Source organism: Amblyomma mixtum, chromosome 7 (assembly GCF_055824585.1).
Source record: "Amblyomma mixtum isolate Tamu chromosome 7, ASM5582458v1, whole genome shotgun sequence".
In the NCBI taxonomy this organism is placed as follows: Eukaryota; Metazoa; Arthropoda; class Arachnida; order Ixodida; family Ixodidae; genus Amblyomma; species Amblyomma mixtum.
Window position 1 is genome coordinate 57487104 of NC_143018.1, and position 18371 is coordinate 57505474.

An 18371-nucleotide genomic window follows, 5' to 3' on the forward strand; every position below is an offset into this window, starting at 1 on the left:
TCCCTCGTAGCCTTAGTCGCTTTGGGACGTTAAGCCCCATAAACTAAACCAAACCACTCTATTGAAAGCAAGCTAAGGTGGGTGTTCTTTTAAATGACGCATTTCAAATGAACTATCCTCTCATCTAAGTGCGCCGGCTAACTTCGTTACAGCGATAAATATGCATGCAATTGCTCCCTACCCAGAATAAGAGCTCGAAGTACGGGTTACCTCTGGGGGGCACTGTCAAGGTTCATGTTTTTATTCTTCTCTTGCGCACTCTAACCAATGTCTCAATTCATCGTCACTGGTTTTCCGCCGATGCATGGAGCCTCTGCCGCCGCGGTGGCTCAGCGGTTACGGTGCTCGGCTGCTGACCCGAAAGACGCGGGTTCGATCCCGGCCGCGGCGGCTAGAATTTTTCACCGGAACAGCGCGCACTAAGACACGGACAAGAAGGGAGACACGACACACACGAGCGCTGACTTTCAACTGGTGTTTATTGTTTGGAACGAGGCATATATACACAGTTCCAACAACACAAGGAAAACAACCATCCATTCATAGATTCATAGTCAATTCATGCATGTCACACTGAACAAGAACGATAACAACATTATCATTTTCCCTTCACTAAAAATGCCAATTCTTTTGAACTGATCGATAAAGAGGGGCTACTGACGCATGCGTCTTTAGACCAGGCGATGTGCGCTGCTTCGATTATTTCGCGTGTTAATTGGTCACTGTGTTTACTTAAAATTCGTGTGCTAGTGAAGTCAGGGTGGCAAGTTTTGTTTTCACAGTCTCTACAATGAATCCCGAGATGCCCTTTTACTGTGTTATGCACGTTATTATTGTGCTCCTTCAGGCGTTCATTGAGGCATCTCCCCGTCTGACCCACATACAGCTTGCCGCATGACAAGGGAATGGCGTACACTACACCTTCTTCACATGACACGAATCGATTTTCATGCTTGATGTCGCAATCTCTGGGAACGAAATCAGTATTAACCATTTTGCACATCTTCCCAAGCTTATCTGGAGCCGAAAATATAACCTTAACTCGTGCTCTATTCGCTATCTTTTTTAGTCTGTGGGAGAAATGATGAATGTAAGGTACAACAGTAAATTTTTCTTTTTCCTTCCGCGTCTCTGAATCTGCCTGCTTCCCTCTTCCATTTTGGCTCAAGCTACTGAGAATAGATTCGGACACTGATACTAGTAGCTGCTTCGGATAACCAGCCTTAACGAGCCGATCGGTTTGGAGAAGGAAACTATCTTGTATGGAGTGCATGCAGGATTTGTTAAGCGCGTTGTGATAGCATGACTTCACCACGGCACGTTTCACCAGCTTAGAATGAGATGACGTAAAAGAGAGCAATGGCTTTCTGCTTCGTGGCTGGTAAGACCAACACATGTGATGGTGCATTAATCTGAGTTTGAGGTCTAAAAATTGGATGACATTGTTTTCTGGCACTTCAGTAGTTAGTATGAGGGGATGAAGGCACTCAACAAAGTTAGCTTTGATCTGCGCAAAGACTGCGTCAAATTCTTCCACATTAGAGTCTATAAGAACGAGAAAGTCATCTACATATCGAAAACATTGTACAACCTTTGACCCTTTCAATTTTTCTTGAAGCATTCTACCCTTTTGTGCTAACAACAAGTCAATAAGCACGGGAGCTATGCATGACCCGATGCAAACTCCTCGTTTTTGCAGGTAAAACTCATCATCCCAGGAAATGAAGGTAGAAGTTAAATACACTTGAAGTAGTTCTAAAAAGCCTTCGGCGGATATGCCGTTCTTGTTTTCGAATTCAATTACTCCTTGCTGGTCAATACATTCTTCTAAGCACGCGAAGAGCTCGTCATGTGGTAGTGAATAATATAGGTCCTTGACGTCAAAAGAGCAGGCCATCAGTCACTTGTTCTTGTTAGTTTCTAAAAACTGGATTACATCCTGCGAATTTTTTACCTGGAAAGGATCGTCCAACGTGAGCGAATTTAAGATCTTCTTTAGAAAAACGGCTACATTTTTCTGCCATGTGCCTCTCTCAGATACGATCACACGAAACGGACACTCTGGTTTGTGGGTTTTTGCGCTAAAAAACACTTGTAAACTAAGGCCTTCACTTTTATCGGCTCTTTTCGTTAACAGATCAAGGTTAAGTTTTTTGCACACTCTTGGCCTTAGCTTTAATTCTTTTCAGATTAAGGTTCTTGGCCACAGAAAACGAAGACAGAATAGCTTTCCTACCCTTCTTGACGTACAAATGGGAGGGTAGCACTAGGAATCCCCCTTCCTTGTCGGCTGGGAGCAAACACAGCGAATTTCCCTTCAAATAGGAGACAGTTCGCCGAACCGAGACGGTGTTCACTGGGGCCTTGCAACGCAGAAGCGCATCAACTCCTTCAGACACGCACCTATCGGATTCTGCCACCGGTGCCAACCTGGACACCTGCCTCACCATGCTCAGAAGTTCTGCGGGCGACCTTTTAGGTTCCGTGGCGTACTTCGGCCCCTGGGAGAGAACACGACGCACTTCCGTAGGCAGCGCATCTCGGGATTCATTGTAGAGACTGTGAAAACAAAACTTGCCACCCTGACTTCACTAGCACACGAATTTTAAGTAAACACAGTGACCAATTAACACGCGAAATAATCGAAGCAGCGCACATCGCCTGGTCTAAAGACGCATGCGTCAGTAGCCCCTCTTTATCGATCAGTTCAAAAGAATTGGCATTTTTAGTGAAGGGAAAATGATAATGTTGTTATCGTTCTTGTTCAGTGTGACATGCATGAATTGACTATGAATCTATGAATGGATGGTTGTTTTCCTTGTGTTGTTGGAACTGTGTATATATGCCTCGTTCCAAACAATAAACACCAGTTGAAAGTCAGCGCTCGTGTGTGTCGTGTCTCCCTTCTTGTCCGTGTCTTAGTGCGCGCTGTTCCGGTGAAAATGAGTTACCAACTTGCCCAAGCATCTGTTTTAACGGCTAGAATTTCTTTGGAGGAGAAATTCTAGAGGCCCGTGTACTGTGCGATGTCAGTGCACGTTAAAGAACCCCAGGTGGTCGAAATTTCCGGAGCCCTCCACTACGGCGTCTCTCGTAGCCTTAGTCGCTTTGGGACGTTAAACCCCATAAACCAGCATGGAGCCTCTGGTTAGGCACGTAAGACACGAAGTGCATCTTGCTTCTCTGTTATGAAAAAGGCAGGGCGTACAGTGGGACTCCGTCTAGCTCATGCAACGAAATTATCGTGTCGCACGCAAGCATTCTTGACATCTCCGCTCAGTTTCCGCTTTCACGACGAATGAAACGAGTGTCGGTTCGTCTCCACCCGCTAAACATTCAAGCAAAATCACAAATGGCAAACATGCGCTGCAACCCTCCAGCCCATTGTAACTTAAAGTACACTTTGAATACCGCACTTTAAGCTTGGCATGAAACGTCTACTTGGAGTAAGTTAATCGTTCAGATGGTGTTACCACAATACGGCAACCGGGCGTTTTCAGTGCCGCGATGTAAACGACTGCCAATTGGATAATTTTGGCTTCAACTAAACAAAACTGTTCAGGCCTTGTTCTGCTTGCATTATCAGTAATGCGCTTCTCACAAAGTTCAAAACAAGCTGCCAAGGAAGCATAAATAATCAGTTTGTTTCAAAACAGTGGAAATAATTTGTTTTAAAGGAAGCGTTTCACTTTCGGGAAAACAGCACGGTAAATAAAAAGCTGGAAACTATTTCCGGCCCAACATACCTCCATGTCAACCCTTGCACACCTTCGATTTAAAAATCTAACGTGCGCGGAAGGACTATGACGCAAACTTCTTGGCCTAGCTGTCTACCATGTCTTTTATTCCTTCGGAATTTCGTCTCCTAAATTAAGTCGTTTCCTACTGGTCGCTTTTCTAAATCAGTTTCGGTACCAGTATGCCGGCGCAGCGAACTCACATGGCGGGCAAAGCGTTACTTACCGTCGTCACATCATCAGCTTGACCACGCCCACTGCAGGACAAATGCCTCTTCCGTATCTCTCCAGTTAACCCTGTCCTTTGCCAACTGCGGCCACTGTATCCCCGCAAACTTCTTAATCTCATCCGCCCACCTAGCATTCAGCCGCCCCCTGCTACGTTTGCCTTCTCTTCGAATCCACTCCGTTACCCTTAAGGACCAGCGGTTATCTTGCCTTCGCATTACATGCCCTGCCCAAGTCCAATTCTTCTTCGTGATTTCCATTAGGATGTCATTAACTTGCGTTTATTCCCTGACCCATTCGGTTCTTTTCCTGTCTTAACGCTACACCTATCACTAGCCTTTGATAGCACGCTGCGTCGTCCTTAATTTAAATAGATTTTTTTTTCGATAGCCTCCACGTTTCTGCCCCATAGGTGACTGCTGGTAACAGAGTTGTTTTATACTACTGTGCACAGTACTTTTCAGATGAATGACGGGATAGAGGGGCTTGCAGAATACGAATCTGCGCGAAACCTTCCGGGATAGTCGACAGTGGGAAAAGTAGGCCACCTATATTATAAGGCCCGGTTCAACTATTGCGGCGCTTATTGCCTCGTTTGAGCTGACAGCTGAGTTCCCCTAACTTGCCTGTTTCCTCACATAGGAATGTAAGGGCAGGCAGGCGGTCGCGCTTAGTAGCGGTGACAGTCACTCTTTTTGTAAACGTGAACAAAAGCGCACAAGGACTAATCACATTACACACAACACAACGCCGAATAACTTCGACTGCAACACGCAGCTCACAACAACAGCGCAACCAACACATCAGCAATATTAAAAGGGAGCATTGTTCGAGGAACAACCCTGATATGCAGGGTGGACACCAGCAGGCGAATCAAAACAAATGATACGCAGAAGGGAAAGACGTCTATTTGCACATTTGGCTGTATGGATTGCAATAAGGCCGCGTGAGACAAAAATGGCAGTGATAGAGTATCGTTGTGTAAACATCCAGGAACACTGACAAAAAGGTAGCGCTGCAGAACAAAACTGTTTTTTGTAGAGATCTGCCCAACGGTGCGTGAATGGAATGAACCTAAAATAATTGTCGAGATTGTTGCTGGCCCCGAGAAATGTTTTGAGCGCAGTAATCACTAGCTTTTGAGCAGCACAGCCAAAATATTTCTAGACTACATCCAGACGCACACTTAATGCACCGATACACACGGCTAAACTTCAGTACTATAACTTTCACTCTGCTGACCCGAAAGGCGCGGGTTCGATCCCGGCCGCGGCGGTCGAATTTCGATGGAGGCGAAATTCTAAAGGCCCGTATAGTGTGCGATGTCAGTGCACGTTAAAGAACCCCAGGTGGTCGAAATTTCCGGAGCCCTTCACTACGGCGTCTCTCATGGCCTGAGTCGCTTTGGGACGTTAACCCCATAAACCAAACCAAACCTATAACTTGCACTATACATGGGAACCGGCAATTCCCAAAGTAGCAGGGGCCTAATCAACCTCCCTTCAGCGCCCAAACAGTGACGACGGGACTGCTATTGTACAAAACTGTACGTACGAGCGACGCAGCTGACTCTGCTCGAGTGTAGCGAAGTGCGCTCTGACGTTCTTCGCTAACGTTGCAGCCTCCAGATGTCAGTACGACAGCAAACTTTACTGAATGCACAGGGTGAAGTAGACGTTATTGGCGAACGTTTGGTCTCCAGTTGTCAGTACTTAGCACACTTTCTCTTTTCTCGGTAGTATCTGTCAAGAAGTATTTGTCAATGCATGTCAAGTATTTGTCAAGTATTTGTCAAATTCAATAAAATCAAGAATTTGGTTCTCAAATACGAATCAGATGTCTCCTCTGATATCACTCGAACCTGTAGAGTCATTGCTACGGGCTCAGTGCAAGATCCAGACTGGAAACGCAGCACCGGCCAGCTTTTATGTGCTTACAAATACCATTTACGTGCTTCAATGGCGGCTCGAAACATGCCGTGAATACGGGAGGGGCCTGCTACGCAGGAGTGGTTTTGATATCTCTCGACGGAACCCCCACTGTCATTCCTTCGTTGAATAACTGCACAACCACTTGCTCAACGGCTTAGAATAATGCAGTGCGTCATCGTGATAGGCTTCCCGACAGCTGCGCTTACGACAAAAGGCGATGTTTAAGATCGTCAGTCGCTGCGCAAGACACGGCCAGCGTCCGCACCTGTTAATAACGACATCTGCGAAACTCCTCCGAATATACGTCCCCGCCATCTACTGTGGCGTATGCAACACCACGTGTGCGCGGTTCCTTTGAGCGAGGATCTACTCGACATCCAAATCTCCAATATCAAGCATCAACTGCGGCTCAGCCCTGTCTACTAGCTGAAAGATGACGCAAACATTCTCAAAAATAACCACTGTGGGTATTAACAAGCTGGTCTGTTTAGTAACACGTACAGGCCTCAGTCTAGAGCTATAATGGGCACCGGAGGTGCTCACCAGGCTTGCCTAATTAAAATGGAGCCCGTACAGAGCTTGCGCGATGCAGCCAGAGAGAAAGCGCTTAGCCGTCCGCCAGCTCACCTCTCGTCTTTCCCGCGGCGATATCTGCCAAGCAGCTGCACAGCATCTATCCCTGTCATGTGTGCGCGGTACTGGCCAACGCAGCTGCGCCGCACATTGTTTTGCAGCATGCGGTCCACTCGCACGTGCAACGCGGGGAAGTGTCAGGCCCGACAATAGGGGCCTGGCCACCTGCCATCCGTCTTATCTGCGGGCGCGACAGCAACGGCATCGAGCAGGGAGAAAGTATAGGTCGCTTTTCCGCTCTGGGTCGAGCTGTCGCTCCTCGATTGACGGCTCCCCTTTCGCCGTGTTCTCTCGTTTGCATTCTTTCGCCGCATATCCTTGGAGCGTGGCGGGCGCTGTTTGGCCTCCATTTAGACGCGCCGCCTCGCCGAACAGGTTAAGGCCCGGTTGCAGATTGATTGGGTTTTCGAGAGAAAGAACAGTTCGCGATATGAATGAGGAATGCCATGATGGAAGGCTTTGGATTAATTTTGACCGCCTGAGATTATGTGACACGCACCGAAAGCTCAGCACACGTTGTTTTCCGGTTTCAGATGTAAAAACAATAAAAGTTTCTGCCGTAGCGGTTGCCTTACACAACCAGTGACCTTGGAGCTGGCCGAGCGCCGCAGCCAAAGCTGGGGTTTTTACAGAAACATCAACGGCGTTTTGGTGCGCGGTTTATTTCCATGGTCTTATTTGAAGAATAGAATGATTTTCGCAGCCCTTAATTTGACTGCGCTTGCATGGGATACTTCCATGCTCTTAACGTGCTTGTGGAGCAGTACAAGAAGGAAAATAGTCGCTGGCTGCAATTATTTGGAGAACACAGACAAAACCTAAAACACTCCTCGTCGCTTTGAAGACGAACTTTCTTTAACGCCGTCACTGCAAGAGCACCTCTAGTTACGATACGAATACTAGAAGCGGTGTATACTGCCACGAGCTTTTGTTGCGAAAGGAAAAACACTACGCTTGTCGCCGAAGCCATTTCGCGGAGCCGAGGAAAGGACATACTGCGCATGCGCGAGGAGCAGTGACGTCACACGGCGCACAGCTGGCGCGCCGTCTCTGCGCGGGTGACTCAGAGGTGGCGCCGCTGCGCTCGCCAGTTGCGCATGCGCAGTAGCGGCGCATAGCTAGCGTGCCGGGGACACCGCCGCTGCCGTGCGCTCTCCATCGCCTCTCTCTCTGTCTCTCCTGGTTGCTTTCGCAATCCTCCAGGTTCAACCAGAGCTATATCGCTGGCAATTTTTATGAGAGGAAACGCGGGAGCGCGTGGCAGATAGTCTCGAAGCCTACTTATGGTGATTCGCGGCGGCCCCCTTTCGCAACTTGGCAGAAAGGGTTCTACTGCCTCACCTGATTCTGGCAATGGATGATCGAATCTCCCTTTCCGCATGGTTTCTGAAAGCGGCCACCATGTATAGCCACACGTAGGGCTCAAGCTATCTGCCACGCGCTCGGATGTTCCCTTTCATAAAGCTCACGACAGTACAATGGAGCAGGCGACTACATGTGCTTTGGTTTGTAGCGATAATAAGAAACCCCAGCCCTGATAGCCTTGTTTATTCTGAGGCGGGCTTTACTCCGTTCGTTCCTGGTTTCCTTTTTTTGTTTTTTCCAGAGCTACACCAAGCGGATTTGGTGCTTCGCTGAATAGATAGGCAAATGGTTCTACTTGTACGACAGCGCACGCAAAAAAAAAAAATTATTACGCAGCACTGCTCTTCAGGACGACCATGTGCTCATCGATTAAATAAGAAAAAGTGAGCCTTCAAAGTATTGGAGTCGTGCGGTGAGTGTTGCTAGTTTTACTAAAGTTTTAGCTGGGAAATTCGGACCGCAGTTTCAGCTATTCGAGATACAAAGCAAACGCTTCGTAAACTGTCAGAACAGCGGCCCAGCGTTCGCGGCGTTTGGGGCTGGGCAGATTTGATACTGACGCGGCCGCCCGGGCTAAATGCAGGAAGGTTCATGAGTTCAGATTGCGGTGGACGTTAAGAAGTTAGGTGACGACTAATAACCCGGACCCCTCCACACGACGTGCCTCATAGCCCGAACTGTTATAAAAATCAATCGATGAGTCGTTCAGGCGGAGCGACATGACCCCTTTCGCTTTGGCTGCCCCTAAGCCAAGGTAAGCAAATCAATTCCGTGCAAGGGAGAACAGAATTTCGCGTTGCGAGGCAAAAGTTAGCGCGTTAACTTGATGCAATGCAATACATTATTTCGAAAAGTTCAATGCATTATTTTGGTCTACTTATATCTCGTACTTCTCAGGAAACTAATCTTTAAGTTTCATTATGGATAGAAATGACTTATGGGAGGGGTTTCTTTTTTCTAACGTGGATTTGGAGCTCGCAACATGTCACGCGACTATAATGTGTCGCCGATTGGAAAACCCCAGTTTGCGTTGCCGACAACTTCGGACCGAACACTGAGCGACACGACCGCCCAGCTAGGTCGAAGGGAGAACAGGCGATTCCTAAAGAGTGATAATACGGGCTGGTTGGTACATGTTGACCATGATTCCTGCTGTCACGTCGAATGACTACACTTAGCACGCTGCACAGACGGCACTTGAACACCTATGGAAGAATTTTAGGCACCGTTCTAAACCTAAACTTTCTGCTGCAGACACGTAACATAGTGTAAGATTGTTTGCACCCTCAAGTGACCAGATATCAGAGGGAAAAGAAAACGCATGATGCACATTTCATCGTAGCACTACCAAGCAGCTCAAGGTGCCTAACCCAACAGGGGCAATGCACAACAAACGTCAAACTCACCTCCGCACAGTATACCGAGCCTCAGGCACTGGCACCACGCTTAACACGCTTCGCGGCTTCGTCGGCACTGCTCCGTCGTCGCCTTCCAGGCTTATCTCCGTGAATGCGGCGTCGTTATCACCTCTCTCTCTCTTCTCGATAAAGAGGCCAACGTTCCAAGCGAGAAAGCGCATTACCGAAAGATGGACAACGGCCGTTGTTATGGGATTTATCGGGATTCCCGAGAAAGACACCGTCCGCACAAATCAGGGGCATTTCACACCGCCGCCACCGACGGTCGGGTTAAACGTCGAGTGCAAATGGACGGCGCGAAAGGAGGGAAGTATGAACAAAGAAGAAAGACGAACGCGTGTATAGGTCAGTTGCAGGGAAGGTATTCCGATCGCTCCGAAGGGCAGGAGCACGAGTAGATGCATTATATCGCTAAGTACGTCGTCCATCGAGGCTTATCTGAAGCGTGGACACCCAGAGTGGCTAACATGCCCACGTAACTGCATGCGTTGTGCTGGAGGCCAGCGCGGTTATCGTCCGAACGATTTCGAGAAGGACAGAGGGCGCGGCCGACGCGGAAACCTGTCCTCCCCGTGAACACATGCTGTGTCAGCGCGGACAGGCGTTCGTATATGTAGTGCAATTTTTCGCACCGCTGAAGGCTTTGTCGGCCTTCGAAGCCTATACGTGCCGGAAGCGAACGCAGTGGAGCGGGAGCTCGAAGTTGCTTTCATCGATCCGTAAATAGCCGCACTGTTGCGGCAACGTCGATCTTGTAGGTAGATACGGGATGTGTAGAACGCGAAGCCCTGTCGTTTAGTTGCTTCTTTTTTGTTGAGTGGTTTTCTTTACCTTTGAGGCTATTGCCGCGATCCGGATCTACGGACAATTAGTTCTTACGGTAAAGCCCTTGTTCCTGAGCTAGAAGCCAGCCTTCGTCGGTTACAGATCAGCAGCTCTAGAGGAAAGAACAAAAACGTGCCTCCCGATGTATATGAACTAGCTGTGTCCCTAGACGCGAAAGTGCTCTTACGGGACTGGTTTTGCAATACTCTGAGCTATTACGCATTTCGTCGGGCATGACATCAGAAATGAGCGCTAGAGCCAGCGCGTGACAAACGACGATCCATCGCATGCGTATCCGCTTCGATTAAGCGTCCCATAACCTGTACGCGATTGTTTTGAATCCTCCAATCGTCATAATGTACGAGGCAACAAAAGCTACAGGCCGGTCTTTTCAAGGTTATTTTGCCATTAACCTTCACACAGCTGAATGCGGACCCGGACGTAAGTTGTTTATTTCTTTCTCTCTCTGACGTTATATAAAGTTGATTACACAACACTTCTCGCTATTAGGGGCAATTCACGTGAACTGAATTCTTTCGCACTTGAATGGCTGTTCTCATCTAAAAGCTTTTCAGAAGAAGTAGTTTATTGCCTAAATTTTGTAAACGTTGCGGAGGGGCTGTTTATTTTCTTCATCAGTCTTAGTACGTACTAATTGTTACCGAAGTATCTGCAATACTTCCCTTCCCCTCACATGGCATAGCGCAGCTACGAGCACGGAAACTTGGGCAGCATGCACAGACATGCCCAACAATTATGGATAAAAGCTTTCTGGAACAAGAACGAGTTTATGAACGCAATTTTTTTCATATATTGTAAGATTTCACTATAACAATCAATATATCTTCAGATCTCCCATCGGCAGGCTTCAATTTTTTCTTTTTTTGCTAATAGCGGTTTTGGTATTGTCAAAAGCGTTCCTTGGTTTTCTATGGCAGTCTTAACTATCCAATGCAATGGATGAAAACAATTTAAAAGAAAGATTTTGCAACACATCGCAAGAATGGACCATTACCTTCAATATTTCTATAACAGTACCTTGCAGTTATCCAAATTCAAAATTTTTGTCCAAGAATGTTGAACATGGGTTGTGACGGAGTTATGGAGTTACCACTATGGAGTTACCACAGTGGTGACGTCTTACGTTTCTGCCTCGTAATACAACATAGAAGATATTCGTTTCCTACACGACAGCAATAAGGGCATTGACAGTGGCCGTTTTTTGTGCCGCGTATCCCAGAATAGCAGCTCACGTCTCAAGCAGCAGTGGTTCGTCTTCTGCACTCTTTTCTTTTTCCGCGGTCCACCGCTGATTGCGCGTCCCTTCATTGTGCAAAGGGGGCAATTTGCGCGCTCTTCTCTGATGTCGTCGTCGCCTTCATTGGGCGTGCTCAATGTCCGGTCGGCTTGTTAGCGACACAATGGCGGCGAAGTGCACCAACATGCGTGACAGTCTGTTTTTCCCGCCCCCTCATCGTTCTTACGGCAGTGCAGTAGGTTGCAAACGACACCTGATCGTTGTTTTTTTTATATTTGTACATTTATTGCCTCATTGGTAACGTCCTCACATTGTGTTGTAACAAGGAGGTTCTGGGCGTAATTTCATTTCATTTCATTTATTTCATTTATTTTACCCTCAGGGCTTTCGCATTACAGAGGGGGTGGGACAGTGAAGAAAACAATACATAGATCAAAAACAGGGCTATATATACGAACAATATTGAAAGATCCTAGAGACATAGGACGAAAACATTGAGAACAAAAGTACAGGAGTAAAAATAAATAAATAAAAGGATTACAAAAAAAGAAACCTTATGTACATTGAAAGCACTGAAAGCAGGTCATAGCGATGACCTGCTTTCAGAGTAATGATGACAGTTGGCGAACTCTTTTTATAGAGGAAGCTGTTTTCCTTTTCTTTTTTCTTTTTTTTTTGGGGGGGGGGGAATACATGAAAGAGATACAGCGCGCGAAGCCAAACCGGTTTTATAGAGTTTATAAAGACGCGGCGGCCGAATTTCGATGGAGGAGAAATTCTAGAGGCCCGTGTACTGTGCGATGTGAGTGCACGTTAAAGAATCCCAGGTGGTCTAAATTTCCGGAGCCCTTCACTACGGCGTCCCTCATAGCCTCAGTCGCTTTGGGGCGTTAAACCCCCATAAATCATAAACCAGAGTTTATAGAAACCGGTTATAGAGGCGGATCTTGTCGCGAAACTCAGTTATTGATTTCACGCATGACAGCACAATGTACGATGGCCTTCGTCATCTGCTTGTAAATGTAAATGGGCGGCGTTCCACCATTGTGCAGGACATAGCGGAGAGAGCTCGGCAAAGCATTCAAGAAGGTGGGCTTCACTTAGGTACTTATTAGGGTCAAAGCAGCGTCGTCAACAACATTACACGAAATTCAGGATCTGCGCGCTCTGTTAGTGATAAGGCTTGCGATAAGTAACCAGTTTCATTGCCTGCGGCTTTGGCGACAAGCAGACTGCATCTTTTACAAGAGGGAGGCCATTGTCAAGAGGGTCTAAGATATATCGTCTGTGCACACGTACTCAGCAGCTAGCGACAAAAAAAGTTCGAGCCGTAAAGAAGATATTGAAGAGTCCGAGGCCACAGAAGCCAAGAGGCGTCATAAAGCTTGACTGTTGATAAGTATGAAGCGTCTTTTGCGCAATAGGCAAAGAGACGAGTGACACTCTCAGTCGCGTGTGCAACGGTGGCCAGACAAGAAACTTGCTCTGTAAACGTATTACGCAAGGTCTACCGTTACTTTTACACGAGTTGTTCCACATCAGGCTGGCCAAACATACTACTGTGAGAAACATCGCTTGCTTGGCACACATCCATAGTTGTTTCAGGGAAGTCCGCCACTAATTTTTAAAAACAGGTTTTCTGAGGTAAGAGACGCTTCTGCCAGTGTTTGCCAGAGACGCATAGTAATGCCAGTGTTGGCAAACAACAGAAAAAAAGGCGAAGCAGGTCTACTAGCAAAGCGATTAACCGAATTCTGATAGCTAGCTTTTTTTGGCTAACATCGCCTGTTTTGTATTTCTCTGTTGCCTTATGCACTTCCTGCCACTGGAATCAGCCAGCCAGACGGGCGGATGTTAAGGACCGATTAGAATCGGAATAAAGGATTTGTACCGTAGCGACCTTACTTTTTATGCGCAAAGTCGCTGCTTAAGGCCGATTCACACGACGGACCGTTCGCCCGCGGCCCGCGCACTACGTGTGTATGCGTCAGCACATTGAGGGGCGCGCTGTCGGCCGCCATCCATCCATGCATCCAGCGCGCCTCTCAAAGTGCTGACGTATGCACACGTACTGCGCGGGCCGCGGACGAACGGTCCGTCGTGTGAATCGGCCTTTACGAGCTCACTGCTTGTGAACAAGATGATAGCACAAGGGGTGGTTAACTGCTTCAAGAAAACAGCGCTCCGAGAAATGGGACCTCATTCTCTTAGCTTACCGCCTTTGCACGTCATTATAAATCTATATTCATATCAATAGTAGCATGTGGTTAATCAAATTAATGTGCATAAAAAAGGCAAAAGGGTGTCGCGTTATGAGTTATGAGTTAAAACTCAAGCGACAACGACTGGCAGGCTCCTATAGCTTGCTTTCTGCGCAACCAGCACGACAATCACTGACTTGCGCCGCCGTGGTGGCGCAGTGGTTATGGCGTTCGGCTGCTGGCTCAAAAGACGCGGGTTTGGTCCCGACCACGGCGGTCGAATTTCTTTGGAGGCGAAATTCCGGAGGCCCGTGTGCTGTGCGATGTCAGTGCGCTTTAAAGAGCCCCAGTAGGTCGAAATTTCCGGAGCCCTCCACTACGGCGTTTGGGACGTTAAATCGCCTTAAACCATAAATAAATCACTGACTTGCACAATTAGCGCTGTGGGAACTTTCAACGAGAGAAGAGTTATCCTCGCATTCTAATATACGACTTCATCGACGTCGAAAACTTCTAGGTTCACGTGCTTACCATCATTACCAATGAGACCGTTATACTGGTGGTCTCAGATTGTCTGACCAGGGGAAAAACTAATCCTGGCAACCCTTACTAGAGGTGTACACTTTCAAAAGCTTGTGCACCGTCATTATTGGGAGGTAGAGAGCAAGTTTACTTGCGACAGCATGCAAATAAGCCACATGAAAAGCAGCACTACTCGATGGATTTTGGTAGTTAAGAGATGCTGTTTGGTTTCGCTTGGTTTATGGAGTTTAACGCCCCAAAGCGACTGAGGCTATGAGAGACGCCGTAGTGAAGGACTCCGGAAATTTCGACCACCTGGGGTTCTTTAACGTGCACTGACATCGCACAGTACACGGGCCTCTAGAATTTCTCCTCCAAAGAAATTCAACCGCCGCGGCCGGGATCGAACCCGCGTCTTTCGGGTCAGCAGTCGAGCACCATAACTACTGAGACACCGCGGCGGCAGTTAAGAGATGCAGCTACAAGTTATAAGAAAAAATAGAAGAAACGCAGTCTCGAAACATCTGTATTAACCACCATTCATGGGTGGGCATATCAGCACGGAAACGGGCCTCACCAACCATAACTCTTAAAACGTGAAAAACTTGCGCCTAATTTTGCAATACGTAATGACAATTGACCGCATGAAGAGGCGTTACTCACCAATGCCACAATGTCGGAATGAAACCTGGGTTGTGTGTTCTCTGGGCGCGTAAAAGATATTGGCAACGTAGCATGAAGGCGATGCTTCGGAGCCGTGCGCATGCATGTACCTAACTTACAGCGATAACAACATGATTATAACAGAGGCGGGATGGCGCGAGGCCATGGTGCAACGCCAAAACTAAGATTCCTTATGTGCCGGGCGCTTCACAATCAAACGCGGAATGTCAAACATGGCAGGAGCCGGCGAAGAGCATACCGGCTCCTTCCTGGTTTCCTAAGCTACTCGCTTGCTGGTAAGAGAAGGTAACCGAGTCGGATGCAGTTGGCCTTGGAGAATAAAATATTTTTTTCATGGCGGTGGGTTCTCCGCGTGACGTCGGACGCAGGCGGCCCTGAAGAAAAAATAACTATTCCTTCCGTTACGTGTTAGCACAGCCCGCTAACACGCTCGGCTGAACAGAACATGTTGCGAACCCAAAACCTTCAGCACACAAGCTCAGCCGCTACTGCCCGTGGCTAAACAGAAGGCCTACACACAGAAGAATATCAAAGGGCAACCAGCGGCTCACAGCCCTACGTACAATGAACGTAAGGCACGTAACTATCTCAGGCAATGCAGGCCGAAACGCACAAGCATCCGCAGGTATTGCAGCAGCTGCTTACACAATTGCAAGCTCAACAAAACCACCTCCAACAGCAGTACGGACAGCCGATGTAGCAGCAGTGGAACTATACGGCGCGTTGGCTGCGTGCGCTAACGAGCTGGTCTCACTGTTCGAGCACGTAGAGCGGCTCGCGGTGGTTCTTCTGCAGGAAACGAAAGGCGTGAATTCTACCACCTGCGGCCACAAGGGGTACTTCCAGCCGGTGATCAAGTATGTCCGTGACACCGAGACACGCACCAAGCGAGGCTCAGGATGATCTGTTCGTGCGCCGGGACATCGTGCGCGCGAGACTGGACACTGAAGACTGCTGCAACAACATCTAAAAGGTGGCCGCGTTGCGCTGCCGGCTGAGGGACGACAATGCGGTCCACGAGGTACCTGCAGCCTGAGACAGAGGGCATCCGCTACGGGGGCGACTCCTCTTAGCTTGAGAGGCTGCATAACCTGTGCCCGAGAGACAGAGGTAATCGAGGCATTGGCGGTAATTTCAACGCGCGCCACTAACGCTGGGGCTACGACGCTGCCTCAATCACAGGGCAACCCCTGAGCGAGGAAACAAGGTTGGCTGGTTTATCACTCTGAACAATTCCGACTATCCAACCCACCACGGCCTGCAAGCTGAGTAAAGTGACACGACGCCCAACCTGACCTGGACGACACCTGGCTTCGTGAACGAGTTGAGGTGTGGCGCTCACCCCGTGTGCAGCGACCATTATCCTATCCTGGTGGACCTACATGGGTGCAGACGCCAGACGCAAGCGAAAAACAGGCCGTAAACTGATACTTGTTCCGGCACCGCATCGATCACTACACGCATAGCTTACCGTTCATGGAGAAACTGAAGAGAGCCACTGGAGAGGCTATTCGTGACATCGATGTTCGAAATACCTGCCCACACCTGACAAGCACCTTTTAAACCTGTCGGAGGCAAGGCAAGCATTGCGCCTAGTCTATTTGAACAGCGGCCCTACACGAAAGAACCTCGTAAAACTGTGCAACACACCAGCGGAGGCGAGGTGCCATGTAGAAAAGGCCAGAAGGACCCGAAGCACTGAACATGGCGCGTATTTGCGTGCAAACCAGTACTGAACAGTGGTAAGAATGGTCTTGCATTGGTAAGACCTTGGTGATGAGCGAAGTTCTCCTGAGGCTTTCACACGCTTTCTGCCCCGCCCACTTCGGAAAAGTCCTGCGTCAAGTGTGGCGACTTTGACACAAAGGATTCAGGCTTTTTTAGGAGAGATTCATGATAGTGGTGCGTTTTGAAACGAATTTTTGATAGTAAAATCTCTTTAATTAGGATTTCAAGGGACGGAGAGACTTCTCTAATCATCTAAAGGTCTGAACGAACAAATGGCCTCTGGAACATGCCGGAAATCACATCATAGTAAAGTTATTTTCTGCAACTTTCGTGGTGGTGGTCTGCATTTCAAATAAAAGCTGTTCGGAAACGGCTATCTTTCGCGATTCCTTTAGATTTTTATTTCGCGCACACTATCGGGAATATCAATACAGAACTGTTGCAAAGGGTAAAGACGTCAGGTGAAGGTTGTCACGCTTGTGTAAGTGCTAAAGGCCTCTTTCACTGTTCGAAGCAATAGCAGCTGAGCCTCGTGGCAAGCGCCGTCGTCACGCATTATGAGGCTCCACTGATGATTTTCACGACCTAGAGAGGGCGCCTCAGTTTGTCCAATATGGCGGCGCTGCGGAGAACTTCTGCTGTGCACAGTGTACGTAGAATCGCACTTGTTTAAAATTTCACGATAAACTCCCGCTTCTTTGTCGATGCTGGCGGCCTGGTGTCAGTCAAGTCATTCGGTGCTCGGCGGTGTAAGAGAAATAAACGGAAGAGAAGAAAAAATCGCTATCAGTCATGGGATAAAATCGACGTTGAAGACATGCACAGCGGCTAAATGATAAAACTAGAACAGCATTTTTTTCACTGAGCACTGAAGGCAAAAACGCGGCCGCCGCGGCCGGGATCGCATCCGGGAACTCCGGCTCAGTAGCCGAATGCTCTGACCACTGAGCCACCGCGGCGGGTAGAGACTTTCTACCAGACTCGTTTCCGCTGTTGATGCGGTGTCTATGCCACGCGGCTGGACTGAGGTGTCCACCGTGAGTTAGGCAGCTACTGCGGCTTCTCTTTTATAAAAACTAATTTAGGAGGGAGAGAGAGAGAGAAACTTTATTGTAAGAGGAATTCGGGGCACGCCCCAGGGTCCCCGCACGAACCCACTGCACTCAAGTGTTTATGTTCCTTAAGGTCCATAACACTGGTAGCCCGGTCGGTGGCGATGGTCTGCACAGCCGGGTCCTCCAAGCGCAGCAGGGTCTCCCAGGTCTTCAGGTTCTCTAGGTCCCACGGGGTAGGAGGTGTCCACCATATTGATCGAGGCGAAATGACGCCCATGTGCTGTGGGGTGGTGGTGGTGACAACATTTATTAAGAAGGGACAGGAGGTATGTTTAGATCAGCCCGTAAGGGACCGATCCTTAAAAGCACTAGGTGGAGGTTCCTAATATGGGACCCCAGTGACGGTGGCCTCCGCCCGGGCGCGCCCGACCGAGGCTTATTGGGCCTGTAAGTCGTGGCAGCCGAGCAGGGTCGCCTCCCAGTCCTCACGGGTTGGGCTGGGGATGGGGGGAATAGCCGGGTTGGAGGGGCAGGCCCACACCATGTGATAGGTGTCAGAAGACACCGCACTACAGTGCGGGCAGCTGCGGCTAAAGGAGGGGTCAAAATGTTTTAGTGCTGCCGGGCACAGCAGTGTATTGGTGAGAAGGCGGAGAAGGACCCACTCATCCACCTTCTTCAGGCCTTTACATGGGCGAAGGTAAAGGCGATGACTATCTTGATAGTAGGTTGTAATATCTTTGAACGTATAAACCGGATTAAAATCGGGTGGGGAGGAGAAAACAG

The 18371-nt window shown here is 48.5% G+C and overlaps 1 protein-coding gene across 6 annotated transcripts in view; it reads right to left on the minus strand.

Moving 5' to 3' along the window:
• The window catches only part of LOC149336156 (calcium and integrin-binding protein 1-like), a 50798-nt gene that overhangs the window by 17749 nt on the left and 14678 nt on the right, over nucleotides 1-18371 (minus strand). Inside the window, exon 1 of one of the 6 annotated variants that reach the window (XM_089552645.1) lies at nucleotides 14782-14808. The exons of 1 other annotated variant lie outside the window; for it this stretch is intronic. The gene's annotated coding sequence lies outside the window, so the exon portion shown is untranslated. Of the gene's footprint in view, nucleotides 1-2403; nucleotides 2427-6523; nucleotides 6683-9300; nucleotides 9807-10191; nucleotides 10214-14781; nucleotides 14809-18371 lie in introns of those variants that run through there. 4 more of the 6 variants (XM_089552647.1, XM_089552642.1, XM_089552643.1 and 1 more) reach the window with 4 other exon arrangements.